This window comes from Bufo bufo, chromosome 1 (genome assembly GCF_905171765.1).
Source record: "Bufo bufo chromosome 1, aBufBuf1.1, whole genome shotgun sequence".
NCBI classification, from domain to species: Eukaryota; Metazoa; Chordata; class Amphibia; order Anura; family Bufonidae; genus Bufo; species Bufo bufo.
Genome location: NC_053389.1, coordinates 358,759,948 through 358,786,574, shown reverse-complemented (window position 1 = coordinate 358,786,574; position 26,627 = coordinate 358,759,948).

Here is a 26,627-nt window from a genome sequence, read left to right as displayed (position 1 = left end):
TAGGGGGGAGGCATTTGCGACCTAGGAGGAGAGCTCTGAAGGAGGATTTAACCAGAGTTTGTTCTATCTGAACCCAGGATTTATGAGGAGGGGCCGTCAGCCAATCCACCAGTCTGGAGAGAAGAACGGCTTTACCGTACAATTCCGGATCCGGAAGGGCTATACTACTTAGTGACTTAGGTCTATTCAGGACCTTGTAGGAGAGGCAAGCTTTTTTCTTGTTCCAAATGAAGGAACTGAATATTGATCTAAGCGAGGCGTAATAAGAGGATGGGATTGGTATAGGGAGGACCTGTTGTAGGTATGTCAGTTTGGGTAAAACTAAAGAAGTAAGAATGTTTTTCCTACCAAACCAGGATAGTATTGGAAGGTTGAGGTTTTTCAGGGTGTCAGAAATATGGTTCAAAAGAGGAGTATAATTTAAAGCAAAAAGTTGGGAGGGATCATTGCTTATCTTAATACCTAAGTAAGTTAGGTGTGGTAGAGACCAGTTAAAAGGGGAGTTGTGTTCTAAACAGTTTTTTGGGGAATTAGATAGGCCAGTGTATATAATTAAGGACTTGCTATGGTTGATCTTGAAGTTGGAGAACTTGCTAAATGTTTCTATGTGTTGGTAGATTTTAGGGAGCGCAATGCTTGGATTACTAACCATTATCAACAAGTCGTCAGCAAAAGCCGCTGTCTTGTGTTCCTGATCACCGAGTGTTACACCTTTAATTTCTATCTAGTCTGATAGTCTGTAAGAGGGGCTCCATAATTAAAACAAAGAGGAGAGGGGAAAGGGGGCAACCTTGCCTAGTGCCATTACTTATCTGGAAGGGGGTAGAAATAGTGCCATTGATGGAGATTGAGGCTGAGGCTTTAGAATACAGGGCATCAATAGCTGATAGGAAGGGGTCAGGGAATTTTTGAGAAGACTTCTGTAAAGGACCGTTTCAGCAGACAAGGGGTTAAAATCCGTTTAGGCGATAAGCCCCTTTCTGAGAGACAGGCACAGCTACTGCAGAACACCAATGTCCCGAACTGGATACAAAATAGCACTCCAAACTGGAACCTCACGAATAGCTGCTAGCAGACGAACAGGAATCAGCTTACACTCCTAGCAATCAGTCTGTAACAGCATACAGCGGATCCCCCCAATAACGAGACAAGGCTCCGTGTTGAGGGTCAAGCAGTGGTCTCAGGTGCTGGCACACCCAGCCTGGTTTTTATTACAGTTGTTGCAAATACAGGTCCGCCCACAGGGGTTTGAAATACAGCCAATCAATATGTCACAACACATACAATGTAAGTACACGCCCCTAGGGGACCAGAATGAAGACTTGTGACACAGGACAGATACAACATATCCCCCCAATGCATCATGGTTCCCTCCTCTCTGTCCCGGAGACAACCGAGGCGTAATCCAATTATCTCTCAAGACAAAGAGAAGTCACCAATACACATGTGCAGACAATAGGACAGACATCACCCTTTAAACACACAATGGGACAATGGCACAATAGAAACACACTCAGCATTTTCTTCCCAAGCTGACAAGTTACACTTATTATAAATTGCTACAACTTTGTGAGTTTACATTGGCCATACATATAACTTACATCAATTTAAACAGTATAACTTAGGGACAAACCTATCCAAAATTCACTTGAATAGGTTCAGGGGTTTAAAAGTTAGTATATGGCCCATAATCCAGGGGCAAGAGGGCAGCAGCCAGTCCTCTCCAAAACCCAGTGGCGAGGTTGGTTTCGCCACAACTTCATTTCATGAAAGACCATTTAACTCTGTCAAATGCCTTCTCAGCATCTGTACTAAGAAGGACAAGGGGCAGGGATTTCTTTTTAGCATAGTAAAGGATGTTGAGGACTCTGGCGGTGTTATCTTTGCCCTCTCTCCTTTTAAAAAAGCCGGTCTGATCTCTATGGATCAGAGAAGGGAGTATAGAGGCTAAACGAATAGCCAACATTTTGGCCAGTAGTTTGAGGTCTAAGTTAAGGATAGAGATGGGCCTATAGCTAGGGCATAGCGTAGGATCTTTACCCTCTTTTGGGATCAAAATAATATGGGCTTTAGTTATTTCACTAGACAGAGGGTTGTTTTTCAGGGATAAATTGTAGATTGGTAACATGTATGGTATAAGTGTATTTTGGAATGTGGAGTAATAAGAGATGGGAAGACCATCTGGGCCTGGGCTTTTACCTTTAGGGGACCCATGGATAGCCTCCATAAGTTCATCTGAGGTAAAAGGTGAGGCCAGGAGTTTTTTGTCCTGTTCTGAGAGAGAGGGGAGTTGCAATTTCTCCAAAAAGGAGGAGGGGGATGGTGAGGGCTCTGATGGGATAAGTGTGTGGGGGAGACCTTCAAGGTTATAAACGGATTCATAGAAGTCTCTAAATTGCGCTGCAATCTGGTTTGAGTCAAAAATGGGCAACCCTGATGCACAAAATTATTTGATTTCCTCATTTTAACCCTCTGAATAACAAATTTAGAGGCTTTGTTACCATGAGCAAAGATCTTTTGCTGTGAGTTAAGATAGTATTTCACTGATTGGGAGTTCAGAAGATTTTTGAGGGAGTGCCTATAGTTGTTTAACTCATCTAAATGTGATTTAAGTAGGGAGATTTTATGGATTTTCTCTAATCAGTTGATTTTCTTATGGAGATCATCAAACTGTTGATTTCTGATTTTCTTAAGGTGGGCCCCAATACTGATACACTGGCCTCTCACATATGCCTTATGAGCGTCCCATAGGGTCTGAGGTGAGATTTCAGGAGAAACGTTTAAATGGAAGTAATCATTTAGAGCTGTTTGTATTTTAGCTTTGGCCTCTGGATTCCCTAATAATTGTTCATTAAATCTCCAGGTGGCAAAGGATTTGTTTTTCCTCGGGATGGAGAGGGAAACGAAGGTAGGGGAGTGATCAGATAGGAGGATGTTTCCTATGCTCGCTTCTTTACAATATTGAAGGTGGTCTTTAGATATAAAGATATAGTCCAGGCACTGGTAAGAGCCATGAACTGATGAAAAGAAGGTATAGTCCTTAGTGTCCGGGTGGAAAGTACGCCAAACATCAATAAGATGGGCCTTCCGTAATTTAGAGGTCAAAGATCGAATGGCGGATTGGGAATGGGTGGACTTCCCTGGAAAGGAGTCTAAAAGGGGGTTTAAAACCAGGTTAAAATCACTGCCTAGCACAAGGGTACCTTCACTAAATGTGCTAATTTTGTCTAGTATATTTTTTAACCAGGGGATTTGCTTAGTATTTGGGACATATACATTTATAAAGGTATATAAATGCTGAAGAATTTTCCCTTTTAGCATTAAGTAACGTCCATCTGGGTCAATGCATTGATCAAGTGGCTGAAATTGAATTCTCTTTTGTATACCTATACTCACACCTCTAGAGTTGGATGAGCTGGAGCCACTATGGAACCATTGAGAAAAATTGGAATGTGAGAGGTTAGGATAGTGACCCAACTTCAGGTGTGTCTCCTGAAGAAACACCACTGTGGCTCTGTCTCTCTTCAGCATCCCAAATACCTGCCTCCTTTTAGATAGCGAGTTAAAGCCCCTCACATTATAAGAGGCAATCCGAAGGTCAGCCATCTGGGACGCCGGGAGAGGCCGAGCCCGCTAGAAGAAGTGTGTATGCGTAGTTACCTTCCAACTCTAGAGGAATAAATAACACAATCATTACCACAGGTAAATCTGACCTTAGTTTTGCATTGCAATCCAATACCCGCCTCATAAGACCTGCTGGTGACGGACGTACATACATAACAGTGAAACTAGAAAAAAAGAACAAAAAACATAAGCAGTATATCTGCATTAACATCAGTGGGGGAGAAAATGGGTAGAAAACCCTAGGACAGACATAGCTTTACCAAAAAAGGATATTGAAATAGAACCAGAGCGTGGAAGTAGGCCAAAGAGCCCACCTCCAGCCATGGAACTACCGGCAATTCAAGTAATAAGAACAATGTGTGTCAGGCAGGAGAGGACTGGTGGAGTAAGACCAGAACTGGCTCTATATGGAGTCATATACTAGAGTCCTCCCTCTACCATGCGCAACCTTACGAATGTCCCTGAGAAGAGGAAAGAGACGAGTTTAGGGGGGGGGGGGGGGGGGGGAGGAGGGAAGGATAGGGGAAAAAAGGGAGGGGGTGGGAAGGAGAAGGAGAAAAAGAAGGGAACAAGATTAAAGTCCAGTGCATCAGATACTCATGGACGAGAGGAATGGGTCCACATCTTCTTCCAACTCACCGGGACACGACCATCAATTAGGCGGCTGTAATTGGAAAGGAAAATTCAGAAAGTGTCACGTGAAGTGTTAGGGAGTTAGCCTTCTTCCTCTGGCGATGGGCCTTTGGGGTCCTCCTGGGCTCAAAAGGGTTCGGTTTAGGAACTTCTGGTAGGGAGGCGACATCTTGAATAAAGTCCCAGTTTTCTATACCCATACAGGGAATCTCCAAGTGCTGAAAAGCTTGCTCTAAATCAGCATGGCTTCTTATCGTGATCCGAGTCCCCTTGTATAGGAACGAGAGGCCGAATGGGAAAGTCCAGCGATAAAGGATTTTGTGGTGAATGAGCCACTCTGTCAGGGGCTTGAGCACTTTGCGCTTTTTCAGGGTGACAGGAGCCAAATCCTGGTAGATGTGAATTCGTTGATCTCTAAACAACACCTCTTGTAGCTTCCTGGCACACTCTAAAATGGCTTCCTTATCTTGGAAGTTTAAGAAGCGGCAGATTATGTCCCTGGGCGGCTCAGATAGTTTAGGTTTTGGACGGAGGGTCCTATGGGCTCTTTCAATTATCGGGACGGGTTGTTCCGGACCCAGAAGCTGTTCACACAGGGAATCGCCTCAGGTATTTCGGAGGTAAGTATAGACTCTGACAGGCCCCGGAATCTTAAGTTATTCCTCCTTCCCCGATTCTCCTGGTCCTCCAGTGCGGCATGCATGGAGTTAAGATGGTTTTGCACTGAGTGAAGGCTGTTTTTTAGCAGCCGATTGAAATTCTAGCATGGCGGTTAGCGCATTCTCTAGGTCTTCCACCCTGCCCCCAATATGTCTGATATCCTGGCGCATGAAGGACAATTCGCTTACCAGCGGTTCCAGGGCTTTTGTTAGGGCTGACCTCAGATATTTCCTCGAAATCGGAAGGTTTAGGCAGCTTCCTGTATCTTCAGAATCGCTTTCTCTCTCTGAATTATCCTGACTTCCATCCTCAGGTTCAAGCAGTGAGGCCGGCGCCATCTTGGGTTCTTTGGCGGCGTGTATGGACGCCGCTTTTTTAATAAATTTGTCCATCTCGCCACTTGCTATGGATGACTTCTGGTGATGAGGAGGTTCCCCTGCTCTCGGGTAGCCAATTTTCACAATTTTCCAGCCGGTATAGCTAACTTTAGCAGCAGTAAAGATATGTCTGCAAGACGGAGCTCAGACGCACACAGCCATCCACGTCCGGCGCTAGCTCCGGCCCCCCCGAACTTTTTCCACCTTTAATGTGACCTATAAACTGTACAACTCAATTAAAAAACCAACTTAAATCTTTTAGGTAGAGGGAAGAAAAAATATAAAAATAAAATAATATGGTTGCATAAGTGTGCACACCCTTAAACTAATACTTTGTTGAAGCACCTTTGGATTTTATTACAGCACTCAGTTTTTTTAAGTATGAGTCTATCAGCATATTTTGACTTGGCAAGATTTGCCCACTCTACTTTGCAAAAACACTCCAAATCTGTCAGATTGCGAGGGCATCTCCCCACAGATTTTCAATCGGATTCAGGTCTGGGCTCTGGTTTGGCCATTCCAAAACTTTAATCGACCGGGGTCGCTCTTAGAATCACTGCATACTTCACTTATTTGGGCAGTCATGGGGCCAAAACTGACCAAATAACTAAAGTATCAACTCAGCCTTACAGGTCGATGTTGGCGTCAAGAAGAAGCGCACTCCTTTTACACCGTCACCAGCTGATTCCACGAAGATATTTACAGAACCTGTTCTATTAAACGCTTATACAAGTAGAGCCCACCCCCTTCCCCCCCCGGACAGAGTGAAGAGGATGTCAGCAGTAAGTTTGTATTGACGTCACTGATTAATTTGCCCATCCTTTGATCCGTCAGAACAATAACGCATATGCCTTTACTCGGTCAGCATTTGCTCAATAATCCATCAGTATTGCTAATGGCAAAAAAAAAAAAAAAACAGGACTGGATCTAAAACAGAGATGACACGTGAATGTAATATTTGCATGTCTTCTGTGTTTTCTACCCACTCCTGCTTTTGACTACCAAATCATAAGCCAATTCTGATGGGACTGTTCTGTCCTCCTTATGTGTGAATGTACATAGCTTGACAGACAGCTAAACCTTATCCCGGCAATGAATTGACAATGGAGTAATGTCCAACTTTATCTTTATTGCAAGGATGTAAAACTGGGGAACAGAAAAAACAATGTGCTTACTAATGGGGTCTGACATATAGTAATGCATATACAAACACAGATGCATACACTGCGTGCAGAATTATTAGGCAAATGAGTATTTTGACCACATCATCCTCTTTATGCATGTTGTCTTACTCCAAGCTGTATAGGCTCGAAAGCCTACTACCAATTAAGCATATTAGGTGATGTGCATCTCTGTAATGAGAAGAGGTGTGGTCTAATGACATCAACACCCTATATTAGGTGTGCATAATTATTAGGCAACTTCCTTTCCTTTGGCAAAATGGGTCAAAAGAAGCACTTGACAGGCTCAGAAAAGTCAAAAATAGTGAGATATCTTGCAGAGGGATGCAGCACTCTTAAAATTGCAAAGCTTCTGAAGCGTGATCATCGAACAATCAAGCGTTTCATTCAAAATAGTCAACAGGGTCGCAAGAAGCGTGTGGAAAAACCAAGGCGCAAAATAACTGCCCATGAACTGAGAAAAGTCAAGCGTGCAGCTGCCAAGATGCCACTTGCCACCAGTTTGGCCATATTTCAGAGCTGCAACATCACTGGAGTGCCCAAAAGCACAAGGTGTGCAATACTCATAGACATGGCCAAGGTAAGAAAGGCTGAAAGACGACCACCACTGAACAAGACACCCAAGCTGAAACGTCAAGACTGGGCCAAGAAATATCTTAAGACTGATTTTTCTAAGGTTTTATGGACTGATGAAATGAGAGTGAGTCTTGATGGGCCAGATGGATGGGCCCGTGGCTGGATTGGTAAAGGGCAGAGAGCTCCAGTCCGACTCAGACGCCAGCAAGGTGGAGGTGGAGTACTGGTTTGGGCTGGTATCATCAAAGATGAGCTTGTGGGGCCTTTTCGGGTTGAGGATGGAGTCAAGCTCAACTCCCAGTCCTACTGCCAGTTTCTGGAAGACACCTTCTTCAAGCAGTGGTACAGGAAGAAGTCTGCATCCTTCAAGAAAAACATGATTTTCATGCAGGACAATGCTCCATCACACGCGTCCAAGTACTCCACAGCGTGGCTGGCAAGAAAGGGTATAAAAGAAGAAAATCTAATGACATGGCCTCCTTGTTCACCTGATCTGAACCCCATTGAGAACCTGTGGTCCATCATCAAATGTGAGATTTACAAGGAGGGAAAACAGTACACCTCTCTGAACAGTGTCTGGGAGGCTGTGGTTGCTGCTGCACGCAATGTTGATGGTGAACAGATCAAAACACTGGCAGAATCCATGGATGGCAGGCTTTTGAGTGTCCTTGCAAAGAAAGGTGGCTATATTGGTCACTGATTTGTTTTTGTTTTGTTTTTGAATGTCAGAAATGTATATTTGTGAATGTTGAGATGTTATATTGGTTGCACTGGTAAAAATAAATAATTGAAATGGGTATATATTTGTTTTTTGTTAAGTTGCCTAATAATTATGCACAGTAATAGTCACCTGCACACACAGATATCCCCCTAAAATAGCTAAAATTAAAAACAAACTAAAAACTACTTCCAAAAATATTCAGCTTTGATATTAATGAGTTTTTTGGGTTCATTGAGAACATGGTTGTTGTTCAATAATAAAATTAATCCTCAAAAATACAACTTGCCTAATAATTCTGCACTCCCTGTATCTAACCAGAGCATGTTTCCTGTCTGCATAACAAGCATGGTCCCTTGCTACTAACTATAAGCTGCTATAAAGTAAAGGAGAAAGATATGTAAATATATAAGAAAACAGATGCAAACAGGCAGTGATGCAACTGTGAGCTTAGATGTGGAGGATGTCTCCGGAGGCTTTCAAGCCATGTGCTATCCTCAGGCAGTGATGACTGTGAATGAAGAAAATGGCTGCTATGTGCAGGGATGATGATGTCAATAAGATAATGGAGCTTAAGTAGCCCAAACTTGTAGTATGAATAGCTGCAGATGTATGTAAAACGGCCATTAGATGGTGCTATTACACAATGAACAGAGAATTATACAGAACACATATTAACTATGTATGAAAGTTATGCATAAATTAACAATAAACTTGCTGAAGGCATGAAAGGGACCATACAGGCCTTACAGCTGCTAAACAGACAGGATCTGTTGTGCGTCTCATTTTTCCTTCCTTCTGGCAGATCAGAAGAATGGTCAAATAAATCATGATGTCAGCCAGGCCGAAAAGGCAAAATAGTGGCCCAGTCATAAAGTGGGGAGGGTGGGAACAGCATGAGAAGTCAAAGAGTGGACCTATGACATATTGATGAGGTGGAAGCAGCATCAGGATACCACAGAGTGGCAAGGTGAGATAGTGTGGAGATGGCAGCAGCAGGATACCACAGAGTGGCACGGTGACATAATGTGGATATGAAAAAATCAAAAAGAGTCAGCACTACTACGTCAGGTCCCCCGGATGGGTGCTCTCAGCCAAAAGATTCACCCAATCTATAAAGCTAAAGTAATATATCAAAAAAAATCTGGGCACTCGCTATATGTGGAGTAAGTGGTACTTTATTAATATGACAATAAAATCTTAAGACAATAAATATATATGTGAGGATAAGTCTGGCCAAACTAAAAAGTGATATATAATAAATTATAAATGATATAAATAATTATTAAATAATACAATATACAATATGCAATACAATTGTGAAATTAAAATGGTGTAGGTTCTCCAGTGGAACCCGATCTGTGAGGATAAATAATAATACTGTATAATTCTCGATCCAATATTCAGATATGCTTATATTTCACATAAATATTTTTATAGCAATGTTCGTATAAATGATCACATGTAGTTGCCACGACAATGAACATTCGCAATTAATTTCGAGTATATCTATGCGTTTTATGAAATGTCTACCAATAAGTAGAAACTGTGTCTTTCAGTTGTGGTGTTAAATTATACTGTTCGATTCAAACTAAAAAATCGATTAAGCCCTCATCACAATTATTTTGATTTACCACTATACAGTGTGTCTACTCACGAGCCAGGTTGATATGGGCAGAATCCATAACTCCCAAACTGGAGACAGACCTGGTGCTATGGCAGAGATACATTGATGATGTATTTTTTATTTGGCAATCTGGCCAATCCAATCTTGATCAGTTTTTAAGCGATATTAACATTAACAATTTTAATTTAAAGTTTACCTCGATGACCAGCCAAACCAAACTTGAGTTTTTAGATTTATAAATCAAAGTTGAGGAAAACAGGCTAAAGTGCAGTACTTTTGTTAAACCAACAGCACGCAAAAGTTACATTTTGTATGGCAGCTGTCATCTCCCAAAATGGCTTCTAAATATCCCTCAAGGACAGTTTAGAAGAATAAAAAGGAACTGCACAGTGGATCAACAATTTGAATTAGAAGCAACAGATATGAAAAAACTATTCTTAGAAAAACAATACCTGCTTACAATTCTGGATAAAACTTTAGAAAGGGTTCGAAATATGGATAGGAAGTCGTTCTTTGATGACACTACCGCACTTCAGAAAAACAATATAGAAGATAAAGTTAGGATGATACTACCATATAATGAACAATATTAAAAAATCCAAAATATTATTAGAAAACATTGGCATATGGTACAGAAGGATAAGATCATTGGGGACATGATGCCAGATAATCCATTAATTACTTTTACAAAGGCCCAAAATTTGGGCATCAAGGTAGCCTCATATATCAAACCCCTATCTATCAATGGTAAAATCACAAACTATACAAAAATGGGCTGATATCAAAGTTTATTTTAGGTGTGAACATTGCAATAATTGCAAGCCACATCATAAAAAAAAAAAAAAAAACATGGTAATCATATCTACTTCCAATGGGTATAAACACATGATTAAAGAGTTCTTATCCTGCGATTCAAGTGATGTAATATACATCATTGAATGCCCTTGCAGATGCCAATACATTGGAAGAACTAAGAGGCTACTGAAAAAAATATATACATAAGAAAACAGATGCAAACAGGCAGTGATGCAACTGTGAGCTTAGATGTGGAGGATGTCTCCGGAGGCTTTCAATTCATGCCATAGCAGAGAATCTGGCTTCATGTCACCCACCACTGGAACAGGCCACTGTCACATATTTAGGCCCCGGCACCCAGACAGAGGAGAGAGGTCCCGTAACACAGAATCTGGCCTTATGTCAGCACAGAATCTGTCTTCATGTCATAGCAGAGAATCAGGCTTCACGTCACCCACCACTGGAACAGGCCACTGTCACACATTTAGGCCCAGGCACCCAGGCAGAGGAGAGAGGTCCCGTAACAGAGAATCTGGCCTTATGTCAGCGCAGAATCAGTCTTCATGTCATAGCAGAGAATCAGGCTTCACGTCACCCACCACTGGAACAGGCCACTGTCACACATTTAGGCCCAGGCACCCAGGCAGAGGAGAGAGGTCCCGTAACAGAGAATCTGGCCTTATGTCAGCACAGAATCTGTCTTCATGTCATAGCAGAGAATCAGGCTTCACGTCACCCACCACTGGAACAGGCCACTGTCACACATTTAGGCCCAGGCACCCAGGCAGAGGAGAGAGGTCCCGTAACAGAGAATCTGGCCTTATGTCAGCGCAGAATCAGTCTTCATGTCATAACAGAGAATCAGGCTTCACGTCACCCACCACTGGAACAGGCCACTGTCACACATTTAGGCCCAGGCAGCCAGGCAAAGGAGAGAGGTCCCGTAACAGAGAATCTGGCTTTATGTCAGCACAGAATCTGTCTTCATGTCATAGCAGAGAATCAGGCTTCACGTCACCCACCACTGGAACAGGCCACTGTCACACATTTAGGCCCAGGCACCCAGGCAGAGGAGAGAGGTCCTGTAACAGAGAATCTGGCCTTATGTCAGCGCAGAATCAGTCTTCATGTCATAGCAGAGAATCAGGCTTCACGTCACCCACCACTGGAACAGGCCACTGTCACACATTTAGACCCAGGCAGAGGAGAGAGGTCCCGTAACAGAGAATCTGGCCTTATGTCAGCACAGAATCTGTCTTCATGTCATAGCAGAGAATCAGGCTTCACGTCACCCACCACTGGAACAGGCCACTGTCACACATTTAGGCCCAGGCACCCAGGCAGAGGAGAGAGGTCCCGTAACAGAGAATCTGGCCTTATGTCAGCGCAGAATCAGTCTTCATGTCATAGCAGAGAATCAGGCTTCACGTCACTCACCACTGGAACAGGCCACTGTCACACATTTAGGCCCCGGCACCCAGACAGAGGAGAGGTTCATTCAACTTTGGGTTGCCCCGCAATATAATGGTAAAATGAAATTAAAAATAGTATTGAATGAGGAAGTGCCCTGGAGTAGAATAATATATGGTTAAGGGGAGGTAGTTAATATCTAATCTGCACAAGGGATAGACAGGTCCTGTGGGATCCATGCCTGGTTCATTTTTATGAACGTCAGCTTGTCCACATTGGCTGTAGACAGGCGGCTGCGTTTGTCTGTAATGACGCCCCCTGCCGTGCTGAATACACGTTCAGACAAAACACTGGCCGCCGGGCAGGCCAGCACCTCCAAGGCATAAAAGGCTGGCTCTGGCCACGTGGACAATTTGGAGACCCAGAAGTTGAATGGGGCCGAACCATCAGTCAGTACGTGGAGGGGTGTGCACAGGTACTGTTCCACCATGTTAGTGAAATGTTGCCTCCTGCTAACACGTTCCGTATCAGGTGGTGGTGCAGTTAGCTGTGGCGTGGTGACAAAACTTTTCCACATCTCTGCCATGCTAACCCTGCCCTCAGAGGAGCTGGCCGTGACACAGCTGTGTTGGCGACCTCTTGCTCCTCCTCTGCCTTCGCCTTGGGCTTCCACTGGTTCCCCTGTGACATTTGGGAATGCTCTCAGTAGCGCGTCTACCAACGTGCGCTTGTACTCGCGCATCTTCCTATCACGCCCCAGTGTAGGAAGTAAGGTGGGCACATTGTCTTTGTACCGGGGATCCAGCAGGGTGGCAACCCAGTAGTCCTCACACGTTAAAATGTGGGCAACTCTGCTGTCGTTGCGCAGGCACTGCAGCATGTAGTCGCTCATGTGTGCCAGGCTGCCCAGAGGTAAGGACAAGCTGTCCTCTGTGGGAGGCGTATCGTCATCGTCCTGTGTTTCCCCCCAGCCACGCACCAGTGATGGGCCCGAGCTGCTTTGGGTGCCACCCCGCTGTGAACATGCTTCATCCTCATCCTCCTCCACGTCCTCCTCGTCCTCCTCGTCCTTCAGTAGTGGGCCCTGTCTGGCCACATTTGTACCTGGCCTCTGGTGTTGCAAAAAACCTCCCTCTGAGTCACTTCGAAGAGACTGGCCTGAAAGTGCTAAAAATGACCCCTCTTCCTCCTCTTCCTCCTGGGCCACCTCCTCTTCCATCATCGCCCTAAGTGTTTTCTCAAGGAAACATAGAAGTGGTATTGTAACGTTGATAACGGCGTCATCGCCACTGGCCATGTTGGTGGAGTACTCGAAACAACGCAACAGGGCACACAGGTCTCGCATGGAGGCCCAGCCATTGGTGGTGAAGTGTGTCTGATCCGCAGTGCGACTGACCCGTGCGTGCAGCAGCTGAAACTCCACTATGGCCTGCTGCTGCTCGCACAGTCTGTCCAGCATATGCAAGGTGGAGTTCCACCTGGTGGGTACGTCGCATATGAGGCGGTGAGCGGGAAGGCCGAAGTTACGCTGTAGCGCAGACAGGCGAGCAGCGGCAGGGTGTGAACGCCGGAAGCGCGAACAGACGGCCCGCACTTTATGCAGCAGCTCTGACATGTCGGGGTAGTTGTGAATGAACTTCTGCACCACCAAATTCAGCACATGCGCCAGACAAGGGATGTGCGTCAAACCGGCTAGTCCCAGAGCTGCAACGAGATTTCGCCCATTATCGCACACCACCAGGCCGGGCTTGAGGCTCACCGGCAGCAACCACTACCCCGGGCTGTGCTGAAGTTGGTGGTGAAGGTGTGTGGCTGACTGGATGAGCAGGTGGAAGAAGAGGAGGAGGAAGCTGAGTAGGAGGAGGAGGAGACAGGAGGCAAAGAATGTTGCCCTGCGATGCTTGGCGGCGGAAGGACGTGCGCCAAACAGCTCTCCGCCTGTGGCCCAGCCACCACTACATTTACCCAGTGTGCAGTTAGGGAGATATAGCGTCCCTGGCCGTGCTTACTGGTCCACGTATCTGTGGTTAGGTGGACCTTGCCACAGATGGCGTTGCGCAGTGCGCACTTGATTTTATCGGACACTTGTTTGTGCAGGGAAGGCACGGCTCTCTTGGAGAAGTAGTGGCGGCTGGGAACAACATACTGTGGGACAGCAAGTGACATGAGCTGTTTGAAGCTGTGTGAGTCCACCAGCCTAAATGACAGCATTTCATAGGCCAGTAGTTTAGAAATGCTGGCATTCAGGGCCAGGGATCGAGGGTGGCTAGGTGGGAATTTACGCTTTCTCTCAAATGTTTGTGAGATGGAGAGCTGAACGCTGCCGTGTGACATGGTTGAGATGCTTGGTGACGCAGGTGGTGGTGTTGGTGGTACATCCCATGTTTGCTGGGCGGCAGGTGCCAACGTTCCTCCAGAGGCAGAGGAAGAGGCAGAGGCGGCGGCAGCAGCAGCAGAAGAGGCCGAGGCGGCGGCAGCAGCAGAAGAGGTAGCAGGGGGAGCCTGAGTGACTTCCTTGTTTTTAAGGTGTTTACTCCACTGCAGTTCATGCTTTGCATGCAGGTGCCTGGTCATGCAGGTTGTGCTAAGGTTCAGAACGTTAATGCCTCGCTTCAGGCTCTGATGGCACAGCGTGCAAACCACTCGGGTCTTGTCGTCAGCACATTGTTTGAAGAAGTGCCATGCCAGGGAACTCCTTGAAGCTGCCTTTGGGGTGCTCGGTCCCAGATGGCGGCGGTCAGTAGCAGGCGGAGTCTCTTGGCGGCGGGTGTTCTGATTTTGCCCACTGCTCCCTCTTTTGCTACACTGTTGGCTCGGTCTCACCACTGCCTCTTCCTCCGAACTGTGAAAGTCAGTGGCACGACCTTCATTCCATGTGGGGTCTAGGACCTCATCGTCCCCTGCATCGTCTTCCACCCAGTCTTGATCCCTGACCTCCTGTTCAGTCTGCACACTGCAGAAGACAGGGTGGGAGATAATGTGAACGTGCTGGATCCACTGTTGGCCACCCAATTGACTAATGCCTGTACCTGCTCAGGCCTTACCATCCTTAGAACGGCATTGGGCCCCACAAAATATCGCTGTAAATTCTGCTGGCTACTGGGACCTGAGGTAGTTGGTTCACTAGGACGTGTGGCTGTGGCAGAACGGCCACATCCTCTCCCAGCACCAGAGGGTCCACTAACACCACCACGACCATGTCCACGTCCACGTCCGCGTCCGCGTCCGCGTCCCTTATTAGATGTTTTCCTCATTGTTCCCGTTCACCACAATTTTGAGAATGGCAAATTTGGGAATAGTTTTTCAACCCAGAACAAAAAGTGTGCTTTTACGGTCACTACAAATAACTTGACCAGCTAAAACAGTACAGATTTGATTGAATAGAAATGTGAGGCCTGTTTTTTTTTTTGCGCTGTGTGACAGGAATAGGTTTAATCACAGAATCAGACTTCTATCTGCACGGTAGCGTGTGTCTTAGGTTTTTCTGAATGACACTATCAGCACCTTCAATGTAAGATATCCTTTTTGGGATAGATTTCAAGTAGGCCTCATATAGCAGAAACTAGTTATTTTGAGAATGGCAAATTTGGGAATAGTTTTTCAACCCAGAACAAAAACTGTGCTTTTATGGTCATTACAAATAACTTGACCAGCTAAAACAGTACAGATTTGGTTGAATAGAAAAGTGAGGCCTGTTTTTTTTTTTGCGCTGTGTGACAGGTATAGGTTTAATCACAGAATCAGACTTCTATCTGCACGGTAGCGTGTGTCTTAGGTTTTTCTGAATGACACTATCAGCACCTTCAATGTAAGATATCCTTTTTGGGATAGATTTTAAGTAGGCCTCATATAGCAGAAACTAGTTATTTTGAGAATGGCAAATTTGGGAATAGTTTTTCAACCCAGAACAAAAAATGTGCTTTTACGGTCACTACAAATAACTTGACCAACTAAAACAGTACAGATTTGGTTGAATAGAAAAGTGAGGCCTGTTTTTTTTTTGCGCTGTGTGACAGGTATAGGTTTAATCACAGAATCAGACTTCTATCTGCACGGTAGCGTGTGTCTTAGGTTTTTCTGAATGACACTATCAGCACCTTCAATGTAAGATATCCTTTTTGGGATAGATTTCAAGTTGGCCTCATATAGCAGAAACTAGTTATTTTGAGAATGGCAAATTTGGGAATAGTTTTTCAACCCAGAACAAAAAATGTGCTTTTACGGTCACTACAAATAACTTGACCAGCTAAAACAGTACATATTTGGATGAATAGAAATGTCAGGTCTATTTTTTAGGCGCTGGGTGACAGGCTCAACTTGCCCCTGATGTAGTATATGGCCAAAAAATAACCACACTATTGATGGTTAAATGCACTTGGGTGACACAGGCTCAGCCTGCACCAGATGTAGTATATGGCCAAAAAATAACCAGACTGTTGATGGTTAAATGCACTTCGGTGACACAGGCTCAGCCTGCAGCTGATGTAGGATATAGCACAAAATAACCACACTATTGATGGTTAAATACACTTGGTGATAGCTTGTGCTGGCGCACCACAAGTCACAAAATGGCCACCGATTAACCCAGAAAAAAGTGATCTAAAAACACTCTGGGCAGCCTCAAAAAAGTGAGCAAGTCGATATTAGCACTTCAATGATCCACAGCTGCAGATCGATCACAGAATTAAGTCTTTTGGAGGAGTTAATCTGCCTAATCTCGCCCTAACGTCGCAGCTGCAACCTCTCCCTATGCTTGAATCAGCAGAGTGACGTGCAGCGCAACGTGACCCAAGCTTATATAGAGGCTGGGTCACATGCTGCACTGGCCAATAACAGCCATGCCAATAGTAGGCAAGGCTGTGATGGCCTCTTGGGGCAAGTAGTATGACGCTTATTGATTGGCTGCTTTGCAGCCTTTCAAAAAGCGCCAAGAAAGCGCCGAACACCGAACCCGAACCCGGACTTTTACGAAAATGTTCGGGTTCGGGTCCGTGTCACGGACACCCCAAAATTCGGTACGAACCCGAACTATACAGTTCGGGTTCGCTCATCCCTTTTAAAAATTACTTAGGCCTATTGCACACGGACGTTTTTTTTTCCCGTTTACTGGCCGTTTTTTGCGTTCCGTATACGGAACCATTCATTTCAATGGTTCCACAAAAAAAACGGAATGTACTCCGTATGCATTCCGTTTCCGTATTTCCGTTTTTCCGTTCCGTTTTAACATAGAACATGTCCTATTATTGCCCGCAAATCACAGTCCGTGGCTCCATTCAAGTCAATGGGTCCGCAAAAAAACGGAACACATACGGAAATGCATCCGTATGTCTTCCGTTTCCGTTCCGTTTTTTGCTGAACTATCTATTGAAAATGTTATGCCCAGCCCAATTTTATCTATGTAATTACTGTATACTGTATATGCCATACGGAAAAACGGAACGGAAAAACGGAACAGAAACGGAAACACAACGGAAACAAAAAACGGAACAACGGATCCGTGAAAAACGGATCGCAAAACACTGAAAAAGCCTTACGGTCGTGTGCAATAGGCCTTAGAGAACAGCTTGTGCTATGTACACTGGCGGAAAGAGTCAGCAGTCATCTTCTCCTCAGCAGACAGGGTTAAAGGTATAAATAAACCTTGCATTAGAATAAATAACACAGGATCACACTGTTTACAAAAGGCTGGTTCAGTTCCTTCTCCCTTTAATCTTTTCTTTCACTATTGCCTCTGCCGCTTCAGAAATGTCCACTTTTATGTTAGTTACTATGACTAACTATGCATTCAGAACTACTACCATAGAGAATACATGCCTTAACTATACGGAACAGCATGGTCATTACATTTGTTTTGCCTTATTCTGTCCATAGTTTCATGTTTATCAAATATCTATATTATTTTTTATATAATACACTGCTCAAAAAAATAAAGGGAACACAAAAATAACACATCCTAGATCTGAATTAATTAAATATTGTTCTGAAATACTTTGTTCTTTACATAGTTGAATGTGCTGACAACAAAATCACACAAAAATAAAAAAATGGAAATCAAATTTTAAACCCATGGAGGTCTGGATTTGGAGTCACCCTCAAAATTAAAGTGGAAAAACACACTACAGGCTGATCCAACTTTGATGTAATGTCCTTAAAACAAGTCAAAATGAGGCTCAGTAGTGTGTGTGGCCTCCACGTGCCTGTATGACCTCCCTACAACGCCTGTGCATGCTCCTGATGAGGTGGCGGACGGTCTCCTGAGGGATCTCCTCCCAGACCTGGACTAAAGCATCTGCCAACTCCTGGATAGTCTGTGGTGCAACGTGACGTTGGTGGATAGAGCGAGACACGATGTCCCAGATGTGCTCAATTGGATTCAGGTCTGGGGAACGGGCGGGCCAGTCCATAGCATCAATGCCTTCGTCTTGCAGGAACTGCTGACACACTCCAGCCACATGAGGTCTAGCATTGTCTTGCATTAGGAGTAACCCAGAGCCAACCGCACCAGCATATGGTCTCACGTTTGGTCTGAGGATCTCATCTCGGTACCTAATGGCAGTCAGGCTACCTCTGGTGAGCACATGGAGGTCTGTGCGGCCCTCCAAAGAAATGCCACCCCACACCATTACTGACCCAATGCCAAACCGGTCATGCTGGAGGATGTTGCAGGCAGCAGAACGTTCTCCACGGCGTCTCAAGACTCTGTCACGTCTTTCACATGTGCTCAGTGTGAACCTGTTTTCATCTGTGAAGAGCACAGGGCACAGTGTTGCTTCCTAAGTGGACAGTTTGATTTCACAGAAGTGTGATTGACTTGGAGTTACATTGTGTTGTTTAAGTGTTCCCTTTATTTTTTTGAGTAGTGTATATGGTCAGAAGAATGTGGACACCTGACCAGCATGTTTATATAAACGTATTCAATCATCCCACTCAAAAACTATTATGCTGTTAAGTCCGCTTCTGTAACTATACATCCACTCCTGTGGGGAAGATTTCCACAAGGTTTAGGACCTATTTAGTCAAAACAGTAGTGTAGTATCCTGTAATGGTGCCTAAAGATTAAGTAACAGTTAAACCTAATTGATGGTTTATCTCCATTATAAGACACCAGTCCCTATGTACAGATGTAGCAGGAGTAACACACACACACTCTTAACTAAAAACTTTTTACTCATCGCGTTATCTTGAAACTAAAGCCATTGAAAAGCAATTGCTTAATGCATTTAGTTGCATTTAGTTTAGATAACGTCTCATAAAGCATGAGTGTTAACCCTGCTACATCCTTACTTGACCATGTATGTTCACTAGTGATGATCGAGCATGCTCGGCCAAATACCGTTTCGGCTCGAGCATCGCTATGCACCGCTATGTACCACATGTGCTCGAGCGCCATGCTAGAGTCTCCTCCCCGGACGTTTGGCGCCTTCTAAGCAGCCAATAAACATGCTGGTAAGTATTGCCATCACTGTAATGCCATTAGACATGTTTTCTACTGGCATTACAGTGATTGACTGGCCAGAACACGTCATCGGGTGCTATATAGCACCCGGTCACGCGGGTTCAGCTCATTGCGAGTCAGTGAGAGCTGCTGTTAGGAAGGGACAGAGCAAGTGTAGAGCGAATTTGATCTCAAACCTTTCAGAGACCCAAAAGTCCTTTTAAGGACTATTGTTAGAGGTGGCAGCACAATTTATTTTTGGGGAATTATTTTTTTGTGTCAGGGCGACCGTTAGTGACATTCATTTTCTGCATTCTACAAACTCTGCTTGCTGTGACCAGTGAGAAGCAAATCAGCACTGATATCTAGGCCGTGTGTGACGCCTATATTTAATCCAAATTGCAGTTACAGTCAGTTTCTGTATTATACAAACTCTGCTTGCTGTGACCAGTGAGAAGCAAATCAGCACTGATATCTAGGCCGTGTGTGACGTCTATATTTAATCCAAATAGCAGTTACACAGTCAGTTTCTGTATTATACAAACTCTGCTTGCTGTGACCAGTGAGAAGCAAATCAGCACTGATATCTAGGCCGTGTGTGACGCCTATATTTAATCCAAATTGTAGTTACAGTCAGTTTCTGTATTGTTCAAACTCTGCTTGCTGTGACCAGTGAGAAGCAAATCAGCACTGATATCTAGGCCGTGTGTGACGCCTATATTTAATCCAAATAGCAGTTACAGTCAGTTTCTGTATTCTACAAACTCTGCTTGCTGTGACCAGTGAGAAGCAAATATACACTGATATCTAGGCCGTGTGTGACGCCTATATTTAATCCAAATTGCAGTTACAGTCAGTTTCTGTATTAAACAAACTCTGCTTGCTGTGACCAGTGAGAAGCAAATCAGCACTGATATCTAGGCCGTGTGTGACGCCTATATTTAATCCAAATTGCAGTTACAGTCAGTTTCTGTATTATATAAACTCTGCTTGCTGTGACCAGTGAGAAGCAAATCAGCACTGATATCTAGGCCGTGTGTGAGGCCTATATTTAATCCAAATTGCAGTTACAGTCAGTTTCTGTATTCTACAAACTCTGCTTGCTGTGACCAGTGAGAAGCAAATCAGCACTGATATCTAGGCCGTGTGTGACGTCTATATTTAATCCAAATTGCAGTTACAGTCAGTTTCTGTATTGTTCAAACTCTGCTTGCTGTGACCAGTGAGAAGCAAATCAGCACTGATATCTAGGCCGTGTGTGACACCTATATTTAATCCAAATAGCAGTTACAGTCAGTCTCTGTATTATACAAACACTGCTTGCTGTGACCAGTGAGAAGCAAATCAGCACTGATATCTAGGCTGTGTGTGACGCCTATATTTAATCCAAATAGCAGTTACAGTCAGTTTCTGTATTCTACAAACTCTGCTTGCTGTGACCAGTGAGAAGCAAATCAGCACTGATATCTAGGCCGTGTGTGACGCTATATTTAATCCAAATAGCAGTTACAGTCAGTTTCTGTATTCTACAAACTCTGCTTGCTGTGACCAGTGAGAAGCAAATCAGCACTGATATCTAGGCCGTGTGTGACGTCTATATTTAATCCAAATTGTAGTTACAGTCAGTTTCTGTATTATACAAACTCTGCTTGCTGTGACCAGTGAGAAGCAAATCAGCACTGATATCTAGGCCGTGTGTGACGCTATATTTAATCCAAATAGCAGTTACACAGTCAGTTTCTGTATTATACAAACTCTGCTTGCTGTGACCAGTGAGAAGCAAATCAGCACTGATATCTAGGCCGTGTGTGACGCCCATATTTAATCTAAATTGTAGTTACAGTCAGTTTCTGTATTATACAAACTCTGCTTGCTGTGACCAGTGAGAAGCAAATCAGCACTGATATCTAGGCCGTGTGTGACGCCTATATTTAATCCAAATTGCAGTTAGGGTCAGTTTCTGTATTATACAAACTCTGCTTGCTGTGACCAGTGAGAAGCAAATCAGCACTGATATCTAGGCCGTGTGTGACGCCTATATTTAATCCAAATTGTAGTTACAGTCAGTTTCTGTATTATACAAACTCTGCTTGCTGTGACCAGTGAGAAGCAAATCAGCACTGATATCTAGGCCGTGTGTGACGCCTATATTTAATCCAAATTGCAGTTAGGGTCAGTTTCTGTATTATACAAACTCTGCTTGCTGTGACCAGTGAGAAGCAAATCAGCACTGATATCTAGGCCGTGTGTGACGCCTATATTTAATCCAAATTGCAGTTAGTCAATTTCTGTATTGTTCAAACTCTGCTTGCTGTGACCAGTGAGAAGCAAATCAGCACTGATATCTAGGCCGTGTGTGACGCCTATATTTAATCCAAATAGCAGTTACAGTCAGTTTCTGTATTATACAAACTCTGCTTGCTGTGACCAGTGAGAAGCAAATCAGCACTGATATCTAGGCCGTGTGTGACGCCTATATTTAATCCAAATTGCAGTTAGTCAATTTCTGTATTGTTCAAACTCTGCTTGCTGTGACCAGTGAGAAGCAAATCAGCACTGATATCTAGGCCGTGTGTGACGCTATATTTAATCCAAATTGCAGTTACAGTCAGTTTCTGTATTGTTCAAACTCTGCTTGCTGTGACCAGTGAGAAGCAAATCAGCACTGATATCTAGGCCGTGTGTGACGCCTATATTTAATCCAAATTGCAGTTAGGGTCAGTTTCTGTATTATACAAACTCTGCTTGCTGTGACCAGTGAGAAGCAAATCAGCACTGATATCTAGGCTGTGTGTGACGCTATATTTAATCCAAATTGCAGTTACAGTCAGTTTCTGTATTGTTCAAACTCTGCTTGCTGTGACCAGTGAGAAGCAAATCAGCACTGATATCTAGGCCGTGTGTTACGCCTATATTTAATCCAAATTGCAGTTAGGGTCAGTTTCTGTATTATACAAACTCTGCTTGCTGTGACCAGTGAGAAGCAAATCAGCACTGATATCTAGGCCGTGTGTGACGCCTATATTTAATCCAAATTGCAGTTACAGTCAGTTTCTGTATTGTTCAAACTCTGCTTGCTGTGACCAGTGAGAAGCAAATCAGCACTGATATCTAGGCCGTGTGTGACGCCTATATTTAATCCAAATTGCAGTTACAGTCAGTTTCTGTATTATACAAACTCTGCTTGCTGTGATCAGTGAGAAGCAAATCAGCACTGATATCTAGGCCGTGTGTGACGCCTATATTTAATCCAAATTGCAGTTACAGTCAGTCTCTGTATTATACAAACTCTGCTTGCTGTGACCAGTGAGAAGCAAATCAGCACTGATATCTAGGCCGTGTGTTACGCCTATATTTAATCCAAATAGCAATTACAGTCAATTTCTGTATTGTTCAAACTCTGCTTGCTGTGACCAGTGAGAAGCAAATAAGCACTTATATATAGGCAGTGTGTGACGCCTATATTTAATCCAAATTGCAGTTACAGTCAGTTTCTGTATTAAACAAACTCTGCTTGCTGTGACCAGTGAGAAGCAAATCAGCACTGATATCTAGGCCGTGTGTGACGCCTATATTTAATCCAAATTGCAGTTACAGTCAGTTTCTGTATTAAACAAACTCTGCTTGCTGTGACCAGTGAGAAGCAAATCAGCACTGATATCTAGGCCGTGTGTTACGCCTATATTTAATCCAAATTGCAGTTACAGTCAGTTTCTGTATTGTTCAAACTCTGCTTGCTGTGACCAGTGAGAAGCAAATCAGCACTGATATCTAGGCCGTGTGTTACGCCTATATTTAATCCAAATAGCAGTTACAGTCAATTTCTGTATTGTTCAAACTCTGCTTGCTGTGACCAGTGAGAAGCAAATAAGCACTGATATCTAGGCAGTGTGTGACGCTTATATTTAATCCAAATTGCAGTTACAGTCAGTTTCTGTATTAAACAAACTCTGCTTGCTGTGACCAGTGAGAAGCAAATCAGCACTGATATCGAGGCCGTGTGTGACGCCTATATTTAATCCAAATAGCAGTTAGGGTCAGTTTCTGTATTATACAAACTCTGCTTGCTGTGACCAGTGAGAAGCAAATCAGCACTGATATCTAGGCCGTGTCTGACGCCTATATTTAATCCAAATTGCAGTTAGGGTCAGTTTCTGTATTATACAAACTCTGCTTGCTGTGACCAGTGAGAAGCAAATCAGCACTGATATCTAGGCCGTGTGTGACGCCTATATTTAATCCAAATTGCAGTTACAGTCAGTTTCTGTATTCTACAAACTCTGCTTGCTGTGACCAGTGAGAAGCAAATCAGCACTGATATCTAGGCCGTTTGTGACGCCTATATTTAATCCAAATAGCAGTTACAGTCAGTTTCTGTATTCTACAAACTCTGCTTGCTGTGACCAGTGAGAAGCAAATCAGCACTGATATCTAGGCCGTGTGTGACGCCTATATTTAATCCAAATTGTAGTTACAGTCAGTTTCTGTATTATACAAACACTGCTTGCTGTGACCAGTGAGAAGCAAATCAGCACTGATATCTAGGCCGTGTGTTACGCCTATATTTAATCCAAATTGCAGTTAGGGTCAGTTTCTGTATTAAACAAACTCTGCTTGCTGTGACCAGTGAGAAGCAAATCAGCACTGATATCTAGGCCGTGTGTGACGCCTATATTTAATCCAAATTGCAGTTAGGGTCAGTTTCTGTATTAAACAAACTCTGCTTTCTGTGGCCAGTGAAAAGCAAATATACACTTATTTCTAGACAGTGTGTGAGGCCTATATTTATTCCAAATAGCAGTTAGTCAGTTTCTGTATTGTTCAAACTCTGCTTGCTGTGACCAGTGAGAAGCAAATCTACACTTATTTCTAGACAGTGTGTGAGGTTTATATTTAATCCAAATATCAGTGACATCCAGTGTCAATATGAAGAAGGCGAGTATTAAGGGACGGGGAAGTGGACGTGATTCTGATGGTTCACGCAGAGGTCGTGGCTCAAGGCGCGTTGCAACTGTGCCTGCTGCCAGAGCAATAGGAAAACAGTCATCCACGATACCTAGCTTCATGTCCCAGTTTGCAGGGCGTCGCAAGACAACACTCTTGAAGTCAGACCAGTGCGACCAGGGCCGCTGATAGAAATCATGGGGCCCCGTACAGCATACATGACGGGGCCCCCTTCAGCTCCACCCCCTGATCCCTCCTTCAGCCACACCCCTGGCCCCGCCCTTGGCCCCTCCCCAGACGCCGCCTTGAAACAACATGCAGATTTGTCTACAAGTGATATTTATTTTTCTCCAGCCAGTTATAAGTTTTATTATCCAAAATAAATACTGTTTTCAGATGAGAACAGACCTCTTTAATATCAATATGTAATAAAAAAACATTAATGAATAAATGAAGTGGTATTTTGAAAACATTAGGAAGATTAAACAAATGATAAAGGTGGAAAAAAAACAACAAGCCAGGTCTCGTTAAAGATAGTTTACTGTAGACAACTGGGTAAACATAAGTGCGCCAACAGGCACAAAAACAACAGGAGTCAAACGACCCAAGTTCAGAGTGCAATTGAACATTCACAGTCTGCATATGTGCATATATTTATGGCTTCACCCAAAAACACTGACCAGTTTCACTAGTCCTTTCCCATTTTGCCAAAGGTGTTACAAATTTGTAGTGGACATTCTTCGTACCTTTGCTTCAGCAAACTCATTTATAAGGTCTTTAAAGTTTAGCTGTCTTGCAAGTTCATGCTCATGCCATCCACAGATCCCCCCCATAACAGTCATCCACAGATCCCCCCATAACAGTGTCATCCACAGATCCCCCCCATAACAGTGTCATCCACAGATCCCCCTCCCTCCATAATGGTGCCATCCACAGATCCCCCCCATAAGTGTCATCCACAGACCCCCCGGCCCCCCCCATAAGTGTCATCCACATGACAGACCCCCCCCCCCATAACAGTGCCATCCACGGATCCCCTGCCCTCCCTATAACAGTGCCGTCATGACGTCATCCATATAGATCCCCCCCCCCGCCACTCACAGTAGTATACATTAATAAATCGGTGCAGCCGTGCAGGCTGCAGACAGTAACTTTAATTTTAGCACAGGCACAGCGCTCATCTCTTTACTAAAATACTACCTTACATTCAGCTCCTGCCTCCTCCCTCCACCCTCCAGTAACAAGTGCGGGCGGCAGCGCTCACTCACTGACGTCACGCGCCTGCGCCGCCTAGTGGGAGGAGCAGGCGTGTGACGTCAGTGAGTGAGCGCCGCCCCCACACTGCCTGCTGTTACTGGAGCCAGCCCACTGACAGCAAAAAAATTAAAATGCAGTGCTCCAGACTAAAAAAAATACCTAGTAGCCATTGGCTCCTGAACTGAAAAATTTAGGAGCCAAATCAAATTTTTAGTCGCCAAATCGAAACTGAATCAAATCTTTGGTATCGTGACAACGCTACGCCGATCAGATCGGCGTAGGGTTGTTTTGAAACCAAAATTTTGATTCGCTTTCGTCACCATAAAAAATTATTGCGATACTCAATACCGCGCAAAAAAAACCCCAAAAAAAACAAAAAAGCCGCGTGCATTTCGCATTTTATGAAACATTCGGCTCATAATAAAACAGTCCTATGCTATTTTTTGGGGTGACAAGGTGACTAAAAAATGGCGAATGCTCACCGCATAGGAGATATTTTTTAATAATTTAATAGTTTGGACAGCGCTATGTAATATGTTTATTTATTTATTGTTTATATATTTTATATGTAAAATTGGGAAAGGGGGGATTTAAACTTAATATTTTAAAGTACTTTCACACTAGCGTTTTTCATTTCCGGCATTGAGTTCCGTCACGGGGGCTCTATACCGGAAAAGAACGGATCAGGTATATCCCCATGCATTCTGAATGGAGAGTAATCCGTTCAGTTTGCATCAGGACGTCTTCAGTTCAGTCATTTTGACTGATCAGGCAAAAGATAAAACCACAGCATGCTACGGTTTTATCTCCGGCGAAAAAAAATGAAGACTTGCCTGAATGCCGGATCCAGCATTTTTCCCCATAGGAATGTATTAGTGCCGGATCCAGCATTCAAAATACCGGAATGCACCCGCACTAAATCCGGACCCATTCACTTCTATGGGGCTGTGCATATGAGCGGTGATTTTCACACATCACTTGTGCGTTGCGTGAAAATCGCAGCATGCTCTGTTGTGCGTTTTTCACGCAACGCAGGCCCCATAGAAGTTAATGGGGCTGTGTGAAAATCGCAAGCATCTGCAAGCAAGTGCGGATGCGGTGCGATTTTCACGCACGGTTCCTAGGTGACAGTCTATTCACTGTATTATTTTCCCTTATAACATGGTTATAAGGGAAAATAATAGCATTCTGAATACAGAATGCATAGTAGAAGGTCAATATAATAAACATTGGTGGCGCAGTGAGCCCCCCCATCACCCCAGTATAAACATTGGTGGCGCAGTGCGCCCCCCCATCACCCCAGTATAAACATTGGTGGCGCAGTGCGCCCCCCCATCACCCCAGTATAAACATTGGTGGCGCAGTGCGCCCCATCACCCCAGTATAAACA